Raw genomic sequence first — 16400 nt, 5'->3', positions numbered from 1 at the left:
TAGCATCTAATTGACACAAAATTTCGCATCGCATGTTAAAAATATAAAGAATATGTAACCTAATAGTCATAGATGGAGAGAGGGGGAGTTGTGGGGGGGGGGGGGGGCATGGCCCCCCTGGATTTTCCAAAAATGCCCCCTTTCCCTTTATTTAATCTTTAAAAAATTTTAATATTGAGTAAATTTTAGATGATGACCCCTTTTCATTTAAAAAAACAAAGTATAAATGCCCTTTAATCTATTGTTGTCTCATTTATTTTCCTTTTTAATATTTACTTTTTTGTCATGTATAAGTCATTAATTTTAGGAGCATTTAAAGTATAAGTTAATAAAAATACATAAGTAAATCTCTTTAGCAAAAGATTTTTATTGTTTTCCAAAAATAAAGTTATACGCATTTATATAGAGAGTTAAAGCTACCTAAATACAATAATACATTTGGCTTGGCACTCTCTGAGAAAACTTTTTGACTCCGCCACTGCCAATAACTAAATTTTTATAATATGTAGCCATGTTAATTTGTTTTTTAGTTGAAGTTGTAGCCAAACTTTATCTTTTTAGAATAAGTATTATAATAAATAACTTATATATATATATATATATATATATATATATATATATATATATATATATATATATATCCCACTTGTAAAATTTTAAATTGTATACACACACATAGAGTGTATTTGGATAGAACTTATTGCCGAAAACTGAAAAACTGTAGCAAAATAATTTTTAAATGTGTAAAAAGTACTGTTCATGCAAAAAATTACTGTTCATTGTCCTAAAATCATTGTTCATGGCCAATGAACTGTGACAGATGCAGTTGAAAAAAGAAAAAAAAAAAAAAAAAAGAGCTCAGACGTGGACGTGGACGTGCAAACGCGCTATCCCAACGTCACCATTTTCGGCGTGGAACAAGCAAAAGTTATCCCTATCCATTCCCCTTTTGGAGCAAGGAAAACCTACATAAAGTAGAGCGAAGAGGGCTGAAATTGTTGTCATCTTTACACTCAATTAAGATTAATAAGCAATTATTAAGTTTTAGACCCAAGTTCATGTTTACTTAGTAAATTAACCAATTATTTTGAATTATGCCAACTAAACAAGTATGTGAAAATTAGTTGAAGCATATGAGCCATATCAAATAAAATGTCACCAATCACATAAGTCAATCACAAGAACGTAACGACATGGTGATAAAGTGAAAAAATAATGGAGAACACTCCAAAAGGAAAACCACTTCCAAAGCAAACCGTCCCTAGCAAAACAATCCACTAGATAAAAATTTTCAAAGTTTCTAAAATCAACTATAAGGCCAAATTTTGGTAATTTCAACTTTCAATAAGAGGAACATAGAAGAAAAGATTTGACAATTAAGCATCTCAAGAATCAAGGGGAAGAAGAAACGTAAATTGAACTCTTTGATGAGAAAGAGAGAGAGAGAGAGGAAATGTCAATTTACTAATTCAATAAGGGGGGAAAAGAGAGAAATATAAGTGGAGGAGGAAGGAGTAAAATTGAAAGTGAGTGAACAAATGACTTTGACGTATTACAATAAGAGACAAGTACAATTAATTATAAATACTTCAATTAATATACTGTATAGATTATATGGTTGCTAATATTGGAAACTTCAATATGAACAAAATTCGTCATGGTTGTCTCAAATTTTATTGTTGTATTTATGTTTACACGTATGTTCTAGATAGTATTTTAAATGGTTTATTTGGAAAAAAGAAAAAAGAAAAAAGAAGAGAAGTCTTCTTGAAAGAAATGTATTAAAATTGAAAACTTTTATAAGATTTATATTTGCATGTGTGTGTGTGCGCGCGTGCACAAAACCCTAAGATGCACAAATGCAGTAACTTCTCATAGAGTATATGAGTTTTAGGTTTATGTTTCCGTGTATGATAACTTTTAAAATAAGCCTATATGACTAGGGCTATAAAAAGAGAAACCCTAATCATTTAAGTCATTATGGGTCGAATTTCAGATTTGAAATTTCTGAAATCATAGATCTGGATAGATCGAGATTGCGTCGAGCTTCTCCATTAATCTTTGATAGCACCATCTGTCAAACTTGTGTTGAGACTTAATGAAACAACTTTTCCTCACTTGTTTCTTGGATCAACCTTCATGTCTTTAATGATATTACTTGTTATGTTTGAACAACATATTTTTTTATACATTAAACCCAATTTAGACCTACCCAATTCCAAGTAAATTGTGTTTTGTCAAAGGATTAACCAATTGCATAGAAAATATGATCCTAACATTCAACATGAACAAAATTCATAGTGATTGTGCCTTAATTCTTATTGTTGTATTTATTGATGTTTAAAATCTTGATTAAAATAGCAACTTAAAAGGGGAAATAGAGCTCTATTTCAACTTTAGAACTTGTTTCCTCAAATGTACTTCCTATTATAATTTGAAACCAATAATGTTAGGACTAAAGGTGAAGAAAAAAAAATGGAAATAACATTTACCAAAAATAACATCAGAGTAAGTGAAGTTGAATAATTGTTTGAGTAAAATAGTTATTGTTGTTGATATGTTCATAAATATGCTTATAAACATACATATTATTTATTTTTATAAGTACGTTTCAAAATTGATATGGTTATATAAATAGTCATAACATACTATTTAGTAAATTCATTGTGTTATGTGTAAAATTTTCTTATGTTTTCTGCACAATCTTCCACCCTTATATTGACAAGTACTCATTAGATATTATTTAGATCCTAGAAAATTCCATAAGAGCTTGTGTACAAGATTCTAGAGAAAGAGAGAGAGAAACCTAAATATAACACTTTTCCAGGTCATTTGATTGTAAATGGTGGATGAAAAGAAATGGGATCATGTGAAATTAACATGTAACCAGTCAGGATTTATCTTGAGATATTAAATATACATAAAATATGATTTTGAATTATAAGATATGCAATCATGTAAAATTGATATGTAACTGGTCAAGATTTATCTTGAGATATTAAATATACATAAAGTATGACTTTGAATTATAAGATATGCATAAAACTAATATCTAGAGTTTGAACCATGATATATATAGAATAGTAATGACTTTTTAAAGAGGCAATTTTTCTGAGCAAAGCCGTATGTGATAATTAATTATTGGATGTCAATAAATAAACATCAATAAGAAAGAATTTTGCATGAATATGACATAATAAACATTAGAATAGGTGGATATTGGTTTTTAAATAAAATAGTTATTGTTGTTGATATGTTTATAAATATGTTTATATTTAACATGGTGATATCTATAAGTGTGCGTTTGGGTTAGGATTAAAAATTAAAATTATTTCACTATTCAACTTATTTTTACTACTATTCATGGCTCCATTGCACTTTTTGGTACTATTCATGGGCCTCACGGCACTATTTCAATTAAATTTTACTTTTATCTATAGTACTTTTAGCAATAATTTTTTAGATTCAGCAAAATAAGCAGTATTCAAACAAACCTTAAATATGCTTATTAAATTTAGCTTATGTTTTCGTACAACCTTCCACCCTTCAACAGGAAGATAGACATAATGGACTACTTAGATCCTAGAGGATATCTTAAGGCTAGGTGTACTAGGTTTCAGGAATGGTAAGGCTAATCTTTTGTTCTTAATGAGGTTTGTCTAAAATAATATTTACTAGTCTAGTATAAAGATGGCCCTTTATACGGCTTTATTTGGTAGATGCACGTAGGTTGGTTTGTTGAGATGGGTATTATTGGGTGAAAATTCTAGGGGCATATATAAATTACAAGCCTCGTCACACATGCTTTGCGTGTGTGATGAGGCTTTCTTTTTGTCTAAATGTAAGGTTTAGTTGTATTTCTGATTCACATAAAAGTCCATTCCAAAGAGAAAAATTATCTTATAAATAGTATAGATTTAAAGGAAGTATGAGAAAATTGATTTGACTCAAAAGATTACAAATAACTTATAGTCAACATAAAAGGTACGCTGAAAATTGAAGGAACAATTTGGAGTTCGAAATTAGGGGTAAGATATTCCTCAAAGTTGATCCTATGAATGGAGTTATGAGATTTAGTAAAATTGATAAATTTAACCCTAGTTATGTATGACACAACACCGCACCTTAATTCTAGTGTATTTGATTCTAAACAAAAAATTAAAACAAAATCTAGTGTATTTGGGGGGCGACTCCGTTTCCTATTCTTTTGCGCTTAGTTTTGGCAAGTGTGGACCAGTTCTTAAACCAGGTTGGGCTACCCTATAAACTTAAATATGTGGGTTTCATATCATTTGGGTTAAAGAAATTTTGGCTGAGGAGTGAGGCTCATTAACAAAATTCTCTTTTTTTATTTTTTTACTCAAAAATTTCTCTCTTTAATGCTTGGATGATTGTAAAATTTATCATCTTGAGAAAGAAATTCATTTGTATGTTTGAGATTTTTTTTTATTATTTTTTTTTTTGTGAAAGCTATTTTAGGCCTAAAAAAATTACATGACAGCGACCACTACTATAAAGAATGAGCTTGCAGCACTTTGTAGTTTTGGCTTTCTCTGTTAATAAAGATTTGTTATTCATCACCAAAAAAATAAAAAATTAAAAAAAAATTAAAAAATTAAAAAAAAAACTTTTATTCATGAGATTTTTCTTTTGTGCTTTTCTATCCCCGATTTGTTATATGAATATGGTTAATTACCAGAGTCCCTACATGGTAGGCCCCAGTGTCTATTGTTAAGCACTAAATGAACTTCTTTTTGCCCTACTTGGTTGTGGGTTTCGTTTGAATCCTTTGGGATGAAAGTAATCATTTTAAATTATTCAAATTATTATCCAACAATCAAGTTGACAATTATAAAGACATATCTATGAATTATTTACGTTTACAATTAACCAGTTAGCTAACATAATTGCCAAATATTAAGAAAAAGAATAAAAATTTCTTGTGATTAACTTCTAAGAGAATGTGTACAATCCTATGTTTCATTAGCTTAACTTCAATGTGAATATTATTTAACCATAAAAATTAAGGGGGGATAAGCATATGAAAGTTTAGGCAATGTTTGAACGGTAAGATAGAAGATGTTAAAATGTTTGAAGATACAGTTTAGAAATCTAAATCAATGAATGTAATTAGTTTAATTTTATTTAAAAAAAAAAAAAGAAAAAAAAAGAACAACTGTAAACGAACTCTCGATTAGTCACGGAGAGTTTGGATTTGACTTTGGCAAGTTTCTCTAGGAATGTTTAATATCACCTTCTTACAATGGCACGTTTCTTTCCATACACATTTCTTTGGGAGGTGATGCTTGCTATTAACACGAGTATTAAAATTTTTTTTTGAAGGACTTCATTTTTGCTTCACTTAATCCGGCCTTCCTCCCTCTCATTTTCTTTATGGTTCTTGGTTGGATATAGTACTAGAAAATTTAAATCAATCAAACTACACAGATTTTAATAGTGGAAAACATTGAATATTGACTATTTTGAAGAGGGACATATTATGACAAAATTAAGTCATAGAAAAGGCACGGTGTGTTTTGTAATGTTATTGTGCTTAGTTTTTGAGTTTGAAAATTTTGTTCTTAACAATAATCCTTGGCAGGCTATATGGAACACATAGCTTAAGGACAGGGATTATTAACAATATTACATAAACTAGAATTTAGCCAAAATTCTAATTTTGAAATAACATTTACCCAAAATACATATAATCTTAGAGTTTTGTTTTAGATAAAAATCGAAATGGGGAAAAAGAGATCTATTTCAGAATTAGATTTTTTTTTTTTTGCTCAAATTCAATTCATCCTATAAGGTGGAAACCACAATGTTAAAAGTGAGGATGAAAAAACCAAAATTTGAAATAACATTTACCCAAAAAAACATAAGAGTGGGTGAAGTACAATAAATGTTTGATTAAAATAGTTATTGTTATTGTTATGTTTCTAACTATGTTAAGGTATATATGTTTATAAGTATATTTAAAATTAATATAGTTATATTTCTAGAAATATGATTATTATTTAGTTAATGAGGTTTGATGATGTTTTCTTATTACATTATTATTGGATTTATTTTAATCTATGTAATTTTTTCCTTTATGTGTTGTAAGGTGTGTAATTAAGACACCTCTCTCTCTCTCTCTCTCTCAATTTATGAGTTATCAGATTATTTATTATTTTATGCTATAATATTATTTTGTATTAACTAACATTGATTTATTATACAATTTATATATGTAGAATTGTCTCATATATTATTGCATGAGTTAGCAGCTAGTTTTATTTTATCTTCAATCAATCCACGTTCCCTACTTATTCTATTATTTATTCCTTTTTTTTTTTGTTAATTCTTAAAAGTTTAAAATTTTGAAATCAAAATTTAGAGAGAGAGAGAGAGAGAGAGAGAGAGAGAGAAGGTAAGGAGGGAGGCAAAATTCTGCTTATCTCTCTAATGAAGCCTGAATGTGGTAGGTATTAAGCTAATATGTTCTTACACTCAATACAATATTATCAAACAATCCCTAATGGCTGTTTAGACATAAAAACATAATTTTTTTTTCAAGGATTTAAGCTTAATAGTTATTTATGTTTAGAATTTGTTATAAATAGCAATTGGAAGGGAAGAAAAGATCTCTATTTCAAACCTAAAATTTGTTAGTTCAACTTCACTTCATCCTATAAGGTGGAACCAACAATGTTGAAAAATAAAAAAATTGAAATAACATTTACCCAAAATAGTTGTAACAGTTTAGAATACCTTTATTAAACTTCATCCTTTGTGTCTTTATAAAGAATATTCTCTTATTATATAAGTATTAAGGATATTAGTTGGAACTCAGCATCTTAATATATAGAATAGTAATTACTTTTTAAGTATCGTATGTCAGTAAATAAAACGTCAACAAGAAAGAATGTTCTACATGAATATGGTATAATAAACATTAGGATGAGTGAAGTTGAATAAAATAGTTGTTGTTGCTAATATGTTTATAAATATGCTTAAGATATATACGTTTATAAGTATGTTCAAAATATCTATGGTTATATTTCTATGAATAATTAAATATACTTAGTTTTATTTAGTAAATTAATTCTATATGTTATGCATAAAATTCACTTATGGTTTTTGCACAACCTTTCACCCTTCAATAAATAGATAGACATAATAGACTATATAGATCCTAGAAGATATTTTAAGGGCAGGTGTACATAATTCTAGGAATTGTTAGGCTAATCATTTGTATATAGTGAGATTCGCCTATAATAATATTTACTAGTCTAGTATTGAGATGACCCTTTACTAGCCTTTATGTGGTAGAGATGTAGATCGATTTGTTGGGATGGTGTTGTGAGAAAAATCTTGGGTGGAAGTTTGCAAATAGGTTCTATTCAATCAAATAATTACGCTAGCAATAGAAGGAAGGAACCCTATGTATGCATAATACGACACAGCAACTTAATTCTAGTGTATTCGATTCTCATATAGTCGCTAACTTGTGCAATGTACGAAAAAACTATTAAGTTTGAGACTTTGAAGAATATATATATATATATATATATATATATATATATATATATATATTTACGTTGTTTACTACATGTAGCAATTATTCAAGATACTATTCAATCATTAAAAAATAGCAATAATGAATAACAATGTTCTATACCATCCAATAGACATTGCAACTTTAAATGAACAATATGTAATAAATTGAAAACAATAAACCTTCAGTCTCGATGTGGCGTAAATGAGTTAGCAATAAAACACTACCACGTCAGTCTTGTATTAAAAGAGTAATACACACAAGCACACACAATCACATCTCAATTAAACTCAAAATCCTTCCCATTCGATTCAAACCTGAAGTGGTCCTTGGGTTTAGGCGTTGGAGGAGTTGTCCTTCAAGTCTGAATCATATGGGGAGGATTTTGAGTTTATTTGAGATGTGATTGTGCGTGCTAGTATGCATTACTCTTTAAATACAGGACTGATGTGGCAATGTTTTATTGGCAGCGTAAATTAACTTGTTTACGTCACATCCAAACCAAAGGTTTACTCAATTGAAAAACACTATTATTTTTAAGTCTCCACAATTGCAGATAGTGGTGCAAGTTCCGCATTACAGTTTCTGCATAATTAGAGGAAAACTGATGCACTTTGATGAAGTCTACATAAATCTTTTCCGAATAAACATTTTTATATGTGGCTTTGCCAATTGTAGCGCCTTCACTTGTAGTGGGTCCAAAAGATGAGCAAGAATTCCACATCAACATGCCTCTTTTTTCAGTCCATCCACGTGGTTAAAGACCATTCACTTCTTTAGTTCCTTATCTCTTCATCTGACCCTTGCTTTTCCTTTTCACGGGCCTTATTAACTCACTTTTGAAACGAACCATGGCATACACTTTACTAATCATAGCACCATCGCAACAGTGTGTCTAATATTGCTTCGATGGGCTGATAAGTTCGAATGGCTATTGAGTTCGAATCACTGAGGTCAAACTTTTTGGGTCTACGGTCTCGAATTAAGCTTCGTGTGTGAGGAGACTTCATAGCTCGCATGCAATGAGATTTCATGGTGTGAGCTCGAACCAATTTTTGCCGGCTTGAGAGGTCAAACTTTCTGGGTTTACGGTCTCAAATTAAGCTTCGTATATGAGGAGGCTTTATGGCTCGCTAGAGGAGATTTTGTTGTTCACAGAGGCTTCGCAGTTTGCACTCGAAGTGGATTACTTTGTGTTCGAGCTTGCAGAGATTTCGTAAGGTTTTCACCATGTACAGTGGGTCTTTATTAGGTTTTCACTTTTGGGAATAACATACCTCTCATCTTCCTCCTTCTCTAAGGGGGTTGTCTAAGATAATTTTCTGAATTGGGTGAGAAGCTAGGTAGCAAGGAGAAATGTTTCACACAAAAAAAGTAGGGTAGCAAATTGAAGGAATTAAAATGCTGATTTTTTTTTTTTTTTTTTAAAAGGGATGATATCGGTTATATAATATTTATATTTATTTATTTTAGTATTGCTGACCTGAAAAACGATAGAGAGGTCAACTAAAAGTCAAATATTTCGGTTTTATATATACTAGTCACTAACTTGTGATTGCACGGGAACCTACCTATTTGTGAAGTAAACTAAAATAATTTTATAAAATCCTAAATTGATTTAAAAACTACACCATTACATAATTTGCTTTTGTATGACTTCAATTTGTGTTACAGTTTGATGAAGAAGCTATTACCTGAACGTGCAATAGATTATAAAAAATTTGTCAAACAATTTCAAATACTACAAAAAATAAATTTAAAATTCAGATTTGAAAACGTTGAAAAGACTAAAAAATATTAATGAATCAAATGGATCATGGCTCAGAAATAATTGAAACAAAACAAAATATATATAACTAAAAAATAAAAAATATATAAGAAAAATATTAGGTTTCATTCAAACGAATAGTCCATGATTATAAGTTTGCACCATATCATAAAATATCACGTTAGTGAAGTAGAGAGATGATAATAATAATAATAATAATAATAATAATAATAATATCAACATTTGAGTTTGAGTTTAAGTTTAAGTTTGACTTGTTAGAGAGATAAAGTTTCTCTCCTTGTTAAGTTTTGATTAAACAAAAATAATTTCGTTTTAAAAAAAAAAATGAGTTTGAGTTTAAATTGGCCGGACTTGTTAGAGAGATAAAGCTTCACTCTTGTTAAGTTTGGACTAAACAAAAATAATTTTATTTAAATAAAATTATAATGTTATTTAAATATTGTGTTGACGTAAAAAGTTGTGAGAACTTCAGAGATTTCGGTTTTATATATATATATATATATATATAGAGAGAGAGAGAGAGAGAGAGAGAGAGAGAGAGAGAGAAAGAGTTTTACTCTTTGTTAAGTTTGGATTAAACAAAAATAATTTTGTTTAAAAAAAATGATGAGTTTGAGTTTAAGTTGAATTTGTTAGAGAGATAGAGTTTTACTCCTTGTTAAGTTTAGACTAAACAAAAATAATTTTATTTAAATATTATGCTGACGTGAAAAATTGTAAGAGTTTTAAAAACTTTGGTTTTATATATATATATATATATATATATATATATATAGAATATTAATAAATTCTAGTGTAGTTGGAGGGCGTAAATCCTTTTCGGCTTTTTTTGCGCCTAGTTTTATCAAGTATGGACCGGTTCTTAAACTAGGTTGGGCCAACCCATAAACTTATGAGTCCATTACTGTAAAGCCTTTTAGCCTAGTCTAAATATATGAGTCTCACATCATTTGAGTTTAAGAAATTCGTAACTGAGGGCTGAGGCCCATTACTAAAATTCTCTCTCGCTCTCTTTATTTTTGGATTAAAAAAATTCTCTCTCTTTTGAACCTTGGATAATTCTAAAATTCATTATCGGGAGAAAGAAATTCATTTGTATGCCGGAGAATTTTTTTTTTTTTTAATGTGAAAGCTATTTTTGGGCCTAAAGCAACTTTTATTAATGAGAATTTTCTTTTGTAAGATGAGCCATGTTAACATGTTTGAAGATACAATTTAGAATCCAATAAAAAAATATATACAAATTAGAAATTTAAATGATTTTTTTAGAAATATAAATGAATGGATTTAATTAGTTTAATAACAAAATAAAGTAAAAGAATTCTCGATTTAAAATTATTAGAAAAAGTTTTACATGTAAACCTTTGTCTTTTTTGCCATATCATAGTGATGAAAGATGAATAGTTTGGCAGAAGAGATATTTTAGCAATCAAAAGAAATCAATGACTGATAAAACACTGCCGAAGTATCTAAGATTAAAACTAACGGCTAGATAAGAAATTAATCGTTAACCGGTGTGATATTTGGGATAATCACATAAAATTGGATATGTTTATATATCTTATGGTGGGAATTCGATTTTATTGTTCAATACTCACCACTGATTCCGTCATTCTTGAGCATTCCATTACAACCATCACAAACTAACAAATACACAACAACAAAAACTAACATAAATTTGTGTCAAACAAATTGCTTTTCAGCATAAATTATCAACCCCCACCATTATATGTATTCCAATTGCATTTTTGTAATCATAATCTCATGATATATGTATAGATAAGATCGAAGAATTAAATAAATAAATAAAATCATTTGACAATGCAAAAAAGCAAGTCAGTATCAGATACTCACAAAAAGATATCCAAATTTTAACTTTAGTGTGCATAAAATAGTTGTTTTGCAGTGTAAATTATTAAATCCACCAGTGTATTAGTACTCCAATGGCATTGTCACACTTGGAGTCCACTAATATGAAAGATCTGTGAGGGCATTCCACCTGATAATCTTGATCCAAGCATCCTCAGTGCAAAATTTTCTGCCAATGATTTTGAGTAAAAATCACACCCACCAGCTAGCCAAAATGTCAAGTCTTCAAAATTGGCTTAACTTAACTGTTTCTTCCCTCATGTTTCCAAACAAAGAATCAAATAAAAACTTGTAGCATCACACTTTTAACATAAATAAGTTATAACATATCATATCCAGATTATCTCAGTGACTCAGTCTCTGCAAATTTAAAGTCTTAACTAGTTAGTTATATGCATAAAGCATAATTCCGAACGCATTAAATATTCTAATGTTGCAAGTTGCAACTATTCACTAAACATACTGTGTATGCTAAGAAGAATGCATGAATGCATGCCTAAAAATAGATAGCCTCTAATTAAAGAGTGAGAGAGAGAGAGAGAGAGAACCAACTACAAGTCAGAAAGAACCAGTACAACACAACAAAAGAAAGGCAAACAATAAGAAAAAAAAAAAATCCATTATTCACTATTAACTTCCCAAACACAAAAGAAATTAATAAAAACTTTTAACAATATATATATATATATATATATATATATATATATATATATATTTGCATGCTTAACACTTAACAGCGTTCTTCATGGTGCCACGACGTCAAACAAACCACATGGTAGAAGAGAGTTTGAAGGTCAAGGTTTGAATTGGTAAAGTTATAGAGAGGGGAATTCAAATTTCTTCAGGAAGAAAGATGTAGCCCGAGTTTCTTGGTGAGGTTAGAAGCTAAAATATTGTTGTAATTAGTATAAAGCCATGCTAGAAAGGAGTCCAAATCTTTCTTCTCATATTTCCTACTCCACCCCATGCTCCACCAATAAATATTTGCCATATATATACTTATTTAAGTTAAATCTAATTTTCAGCCTTTCATTGTTTCACTTTCCTAATATACATCAAAAACCAAAAAAGTAAAAAACAAAAACTCAAATAATCCCCACCATCCACCACTACCGTTCCTCCACCACCACCAACTTCGCCGGTGCTACCTGGAGAAGATCACCAGTGACATCAACGGCTATCCACCACCGCTCCTTGTCTTCTAAATCCATGTCTAATATTAGTTTTATGACATCTTGTTGGTGGGTATCCACGACCACCATTCTTCAAATCCATGGCTGGTACCCAGACATGGCAGCTTTGATGGTGTCGCCATCTCTTCCTAGAGGCGCCTAATAAGAGTGGTGGACCAGTGGTGATTGATGGGGGATGTGTTGGTTTTTTTTTTTAATTCATTTTTGGTAACTGACAACCGGTGGTAGTGGGTGGCTGGCTGGCCGGCGGGGGTGGCTGGCCATTGACGATGTTGAATCTCCTCTTGATGGTGCCAACGAAGGTTGTTGGTGGTGGTGGGGTGGAGGAATAGTAATGGTGGCCGTGGGGAGGGTTTGGGTTTTTTGATTTATTTTAGGAAACTAAATAACAAAAAATCTGAAAATTAAATTTGACTTAAATAGGTGTACATATGACAAATATTTATTGGTGGAGCATGGAGTGGAGCAGGAAAGATGAGACAGAAGATTTGTACTCGCTAGAAAGCTACTGAATATATCTCTTTTTCCTTATTAATTTCTTCTGAATAATAGAATTGGCTGATAAGAATGCATAATATTCTATCTTTTTTGTGGACTTAATTGAAGATGCAATGGAGCACAAAATTCAAACTAGGAACACTATTAAGCTTCTAACTACTTAACGAGCAATTTAACTTACATAGGGCTTAAATTGTTGTCATCTCTACACTCAATTAAGATTAATAAGCGATTATTATGCTTTAGAGTGTGTTTGTTTAGAGGTAAAATAGGGCAGATGGAAAATTTTAGAAAAAAAATGGGAAAATAACTTTTTGGAGTGTGTTTGATTGGGTGGAGAGGAAGGAAAATAATTGGTGGAGTCCACGAGTTTTCTCCTCAGGCTGACCAAAAAGTTTTCTCCTCAAAATGAAAAGTGATGATGCCGAAAAAATCACCAGTAAGCTGTAAGCACTCCCAAATTGAAACAACACCTGCAAAAAAGAAAAGAGAAAACCTAACAGAGAGCACCGGTGTGATGCCGGCCAAAAATCCTCCAAAGGTCAAGTTAGAGTCCTTTACAACCCTAGAGTGCCAGAGTTGAGTTAATTATGCGTACCTTGATTTATGAGGGTTTTGGTGTATTTATAGTGGTGTAGGGTTAGCATCCACGCCTTGATTATGAAGTCCTTTCCTTCTAAGATTAGAACTCTTTCCTTTTGGATATCTTCTATTAGGGCTAAACGTGCGATGCAAGAATTCTTCTTATGCATGTTCACATGGAGATCAAGTAAGGCCACATCAGCCCTAATTATATAGCATGAATCCTTATTTAAGGTTTCTTGGAGATAATCCCGGAAGGATGATCCCTGCATCATACTCGTCCGTCCACTGTGGATCCGTCCTCCTTGGCCATGTTGTGGACCGTCATCCTTATGTCGTCATATCAACTAGATAAATTCGTCAAGCTCACTTTTATTCCCCTTCAAAAAGAAATCTGAATAAATAAAATTGGGCTGCTTAATAGAAAAAAAATGCCCTTATGCACTTACACATAGGCTTTGCACATACATTGCTGCTCTTCTCCACTTTTTTTTTTTTTGGATGTTGCCTGGCTTTTCTTTTTTTCTTTTTTTGTGGACATTTCCTCTTCTTTTATGTTTCTTGCCTATACATTGCCTCTTATTCTTCTTTTTTTTTTTTTTGTTCTTTTTTATCTTTTGATTTATTGGCTTCATCCCGTGTACGTTGCTCTTTTTTTTTCTTCTTCTTCTTCTTTTTGTTTTTTATTTTTTTGTGTTTTTTTTGGTTGTTTGTAACTTTTTTTTGTTTTAATTGGGTATCATTTTTAAAAGGGTACATGAGTAAATTTATACAAACTCATTTTTTCTATCCCTCTCCTTTTTCACTTCCAACCAAACAAAAATGAGTGAAATTAGAATATTTTCTATTCTCTACTTTTTTTATCTTCCTACCATTTTCTATCCTTCTATTTTTTCACTCTTCCAACCAAACAGACCTTAGACCCGTATTGATATACTTAGTAATTTAACTAGTTATTCCGAATTATGTGATAATTAGTTGAAGCATGCAAAGCATATCAAATAAGATGTCATTAATCACATAATTCAATTACAATAAGTCTTGTCACTTCACACTAAAGCCTTTAATAATCAAACCAACGGCTCATGATACCTCTTCTTAGACCAAACCCATTTCCTACATCTACTATTTCCTTTACTTTCTTTTTCTTCAGCTCCCAAGCACACCGATCTGCTATCTCGCATTCCAATCTGCCAGTACTCCAGCTGACTAAGAAGCACGGTGTTTTCACGTTCTCCATCTGAACACACACCTTTTGCTTAAAGCTCATAACCGAAGTCCTTGCCGTGACAACATTCCAAAGGCAATAGCAAAAAACAACAGAGAAGCTAAAAAGACCCATCAAGTTACACAATCAGAGAACAATTTTTTTTTCTGAAGGAAAAAAACAAAATAGATAGAGAGAGCGAGAGAGGTTTCCTTTACTTTTTAGCAAAGCTATACTGAAATCGTTGATGGGTATTTAGAACTTGCTTTTTGTTCAGAAGATTTTTTCGCTATTCTGGTTTTACAATCTTTGAAATCTGTCAAAAACAAATTTTTTTTTTTTTGTTTTTTTTTTTGGTTTCAAAGAAAAGAAAGAAATAAAGGGGACCAAAATCTGAAAACATGGACGCCAAAAAACATACTTGGAAACTGAGTCGGAAATTCCACGTGTCTCTTTGATCTAAGAAGCGGTAACTAACGAGGATAGTGTGGCCACCGATCTGGCTGAAAAGGGGTTGCCCAGTGCCCACCGATTTGATCAAGAAGCACAACACCGAAGACTAAGGTGGAGGAAGGAGGTGATCAGAGAATTCTGGGTTTGGTGAGTGGATGAGGATGTAGGCGAAGAACGGTGCTTTTGTGATCATTGACTTTAGGAATTGGGGGCTTAAAAAAAAAAAAAAAAAAAAAAAAAAAAAAAGCTCATACACCCCCTAAATTTTAATTACTGGCCAAAAGATCCCTTCAACTTTTTTATTGGCCAATTTACTCCTTAAACTATTCACAATTGCCAAATTAATACTTCAGTTAGTCACACGTTAAAACACTAACAGAATAAGCACATATCACTTACGTGACTTTAAAATGCAAACTTAAGAAAAACCCAAACGTCCAAAACGCAACGGAAAGAGGAGAAGAGAACTAGTTCCGGCAGAGAGAGAGAGAGAGAGAGAATCCACGCCATTCAGAGCCACTGCCGAGCTTCTCTTTGCCGTCTCGCCGTCCTTGTCCCGGTGGCGCCTTGGTAGTTCCGCCGCACTATTCAATCTGGGTATGTTTTCTTCTTCTTCTTCTTCTTTTTTTATTATTTTTTTTCCTTCTTATGTATTGCTATTGAAATCTTCTAAGAGCTTTAATTTTTTTTTAATCTTCATGTGCGAATAACCACCAAGGCGCCACCGGGACAAGGGCAGCAAAACGGCAGAGAGAAGCTCAACAGTGGCTCTGAACGGTGTGAATTCTCTCTCTCTTTGTCGGACATGGTTCTCTTCTCCTCTTTCCGTTGCATTTTGGACGTTTGGTTTTTTTTTTTTTTAAGTTTGCATTTTAAAGTCACGTGAGTGACATGTGCTTATTCCGTTAGTGTTTTAATGTGTGACTAACTGAAGTATTGATTTGGTAGTTGTGAATAGTTTAAGGAGTAAATTGGCCAACAAAAAAGTTGAGGGGGGTTTTTTGGCCAGTAATTGAAAGTTTATGGGGTGTATGAGCATTTTTCCCAAATAAGAAGTACGTAGAACTTTAGGAATAAGAAGTAATATTGGGTTTGGTGAGTTTGGTCAAGCAGGTAGCTATTCTGTAAAAGCTGCCCAAGTTAGGCCATGCGTCACATAAAAAGTTGACAATCTTGAATTTTTAGAATGAAAATGCAAGATTGAGATCTAGTGCAATTAACTATGCTGCGTGGGAGAGAGATGAAAAAATAAAGTATAAAAATAAA

The sequence above is a fragment of the Castanea sativa genome, chromosome 5 (genome assembly GCF_040712315.1).
Source record: "Castanea sativa cultivar Marrone di Chiusa Pesio chromosome 5, ASM4071231v1".
NCBI classification, from domain to species: Eukaryota; Viridiplantae; Streptophyta; class Magnoliopsida; order Fagales; family Fagaceae; genus Castanea; species Castanea sativa.
Note: the sequence above shows the minus strand (reverse complement) of the source record.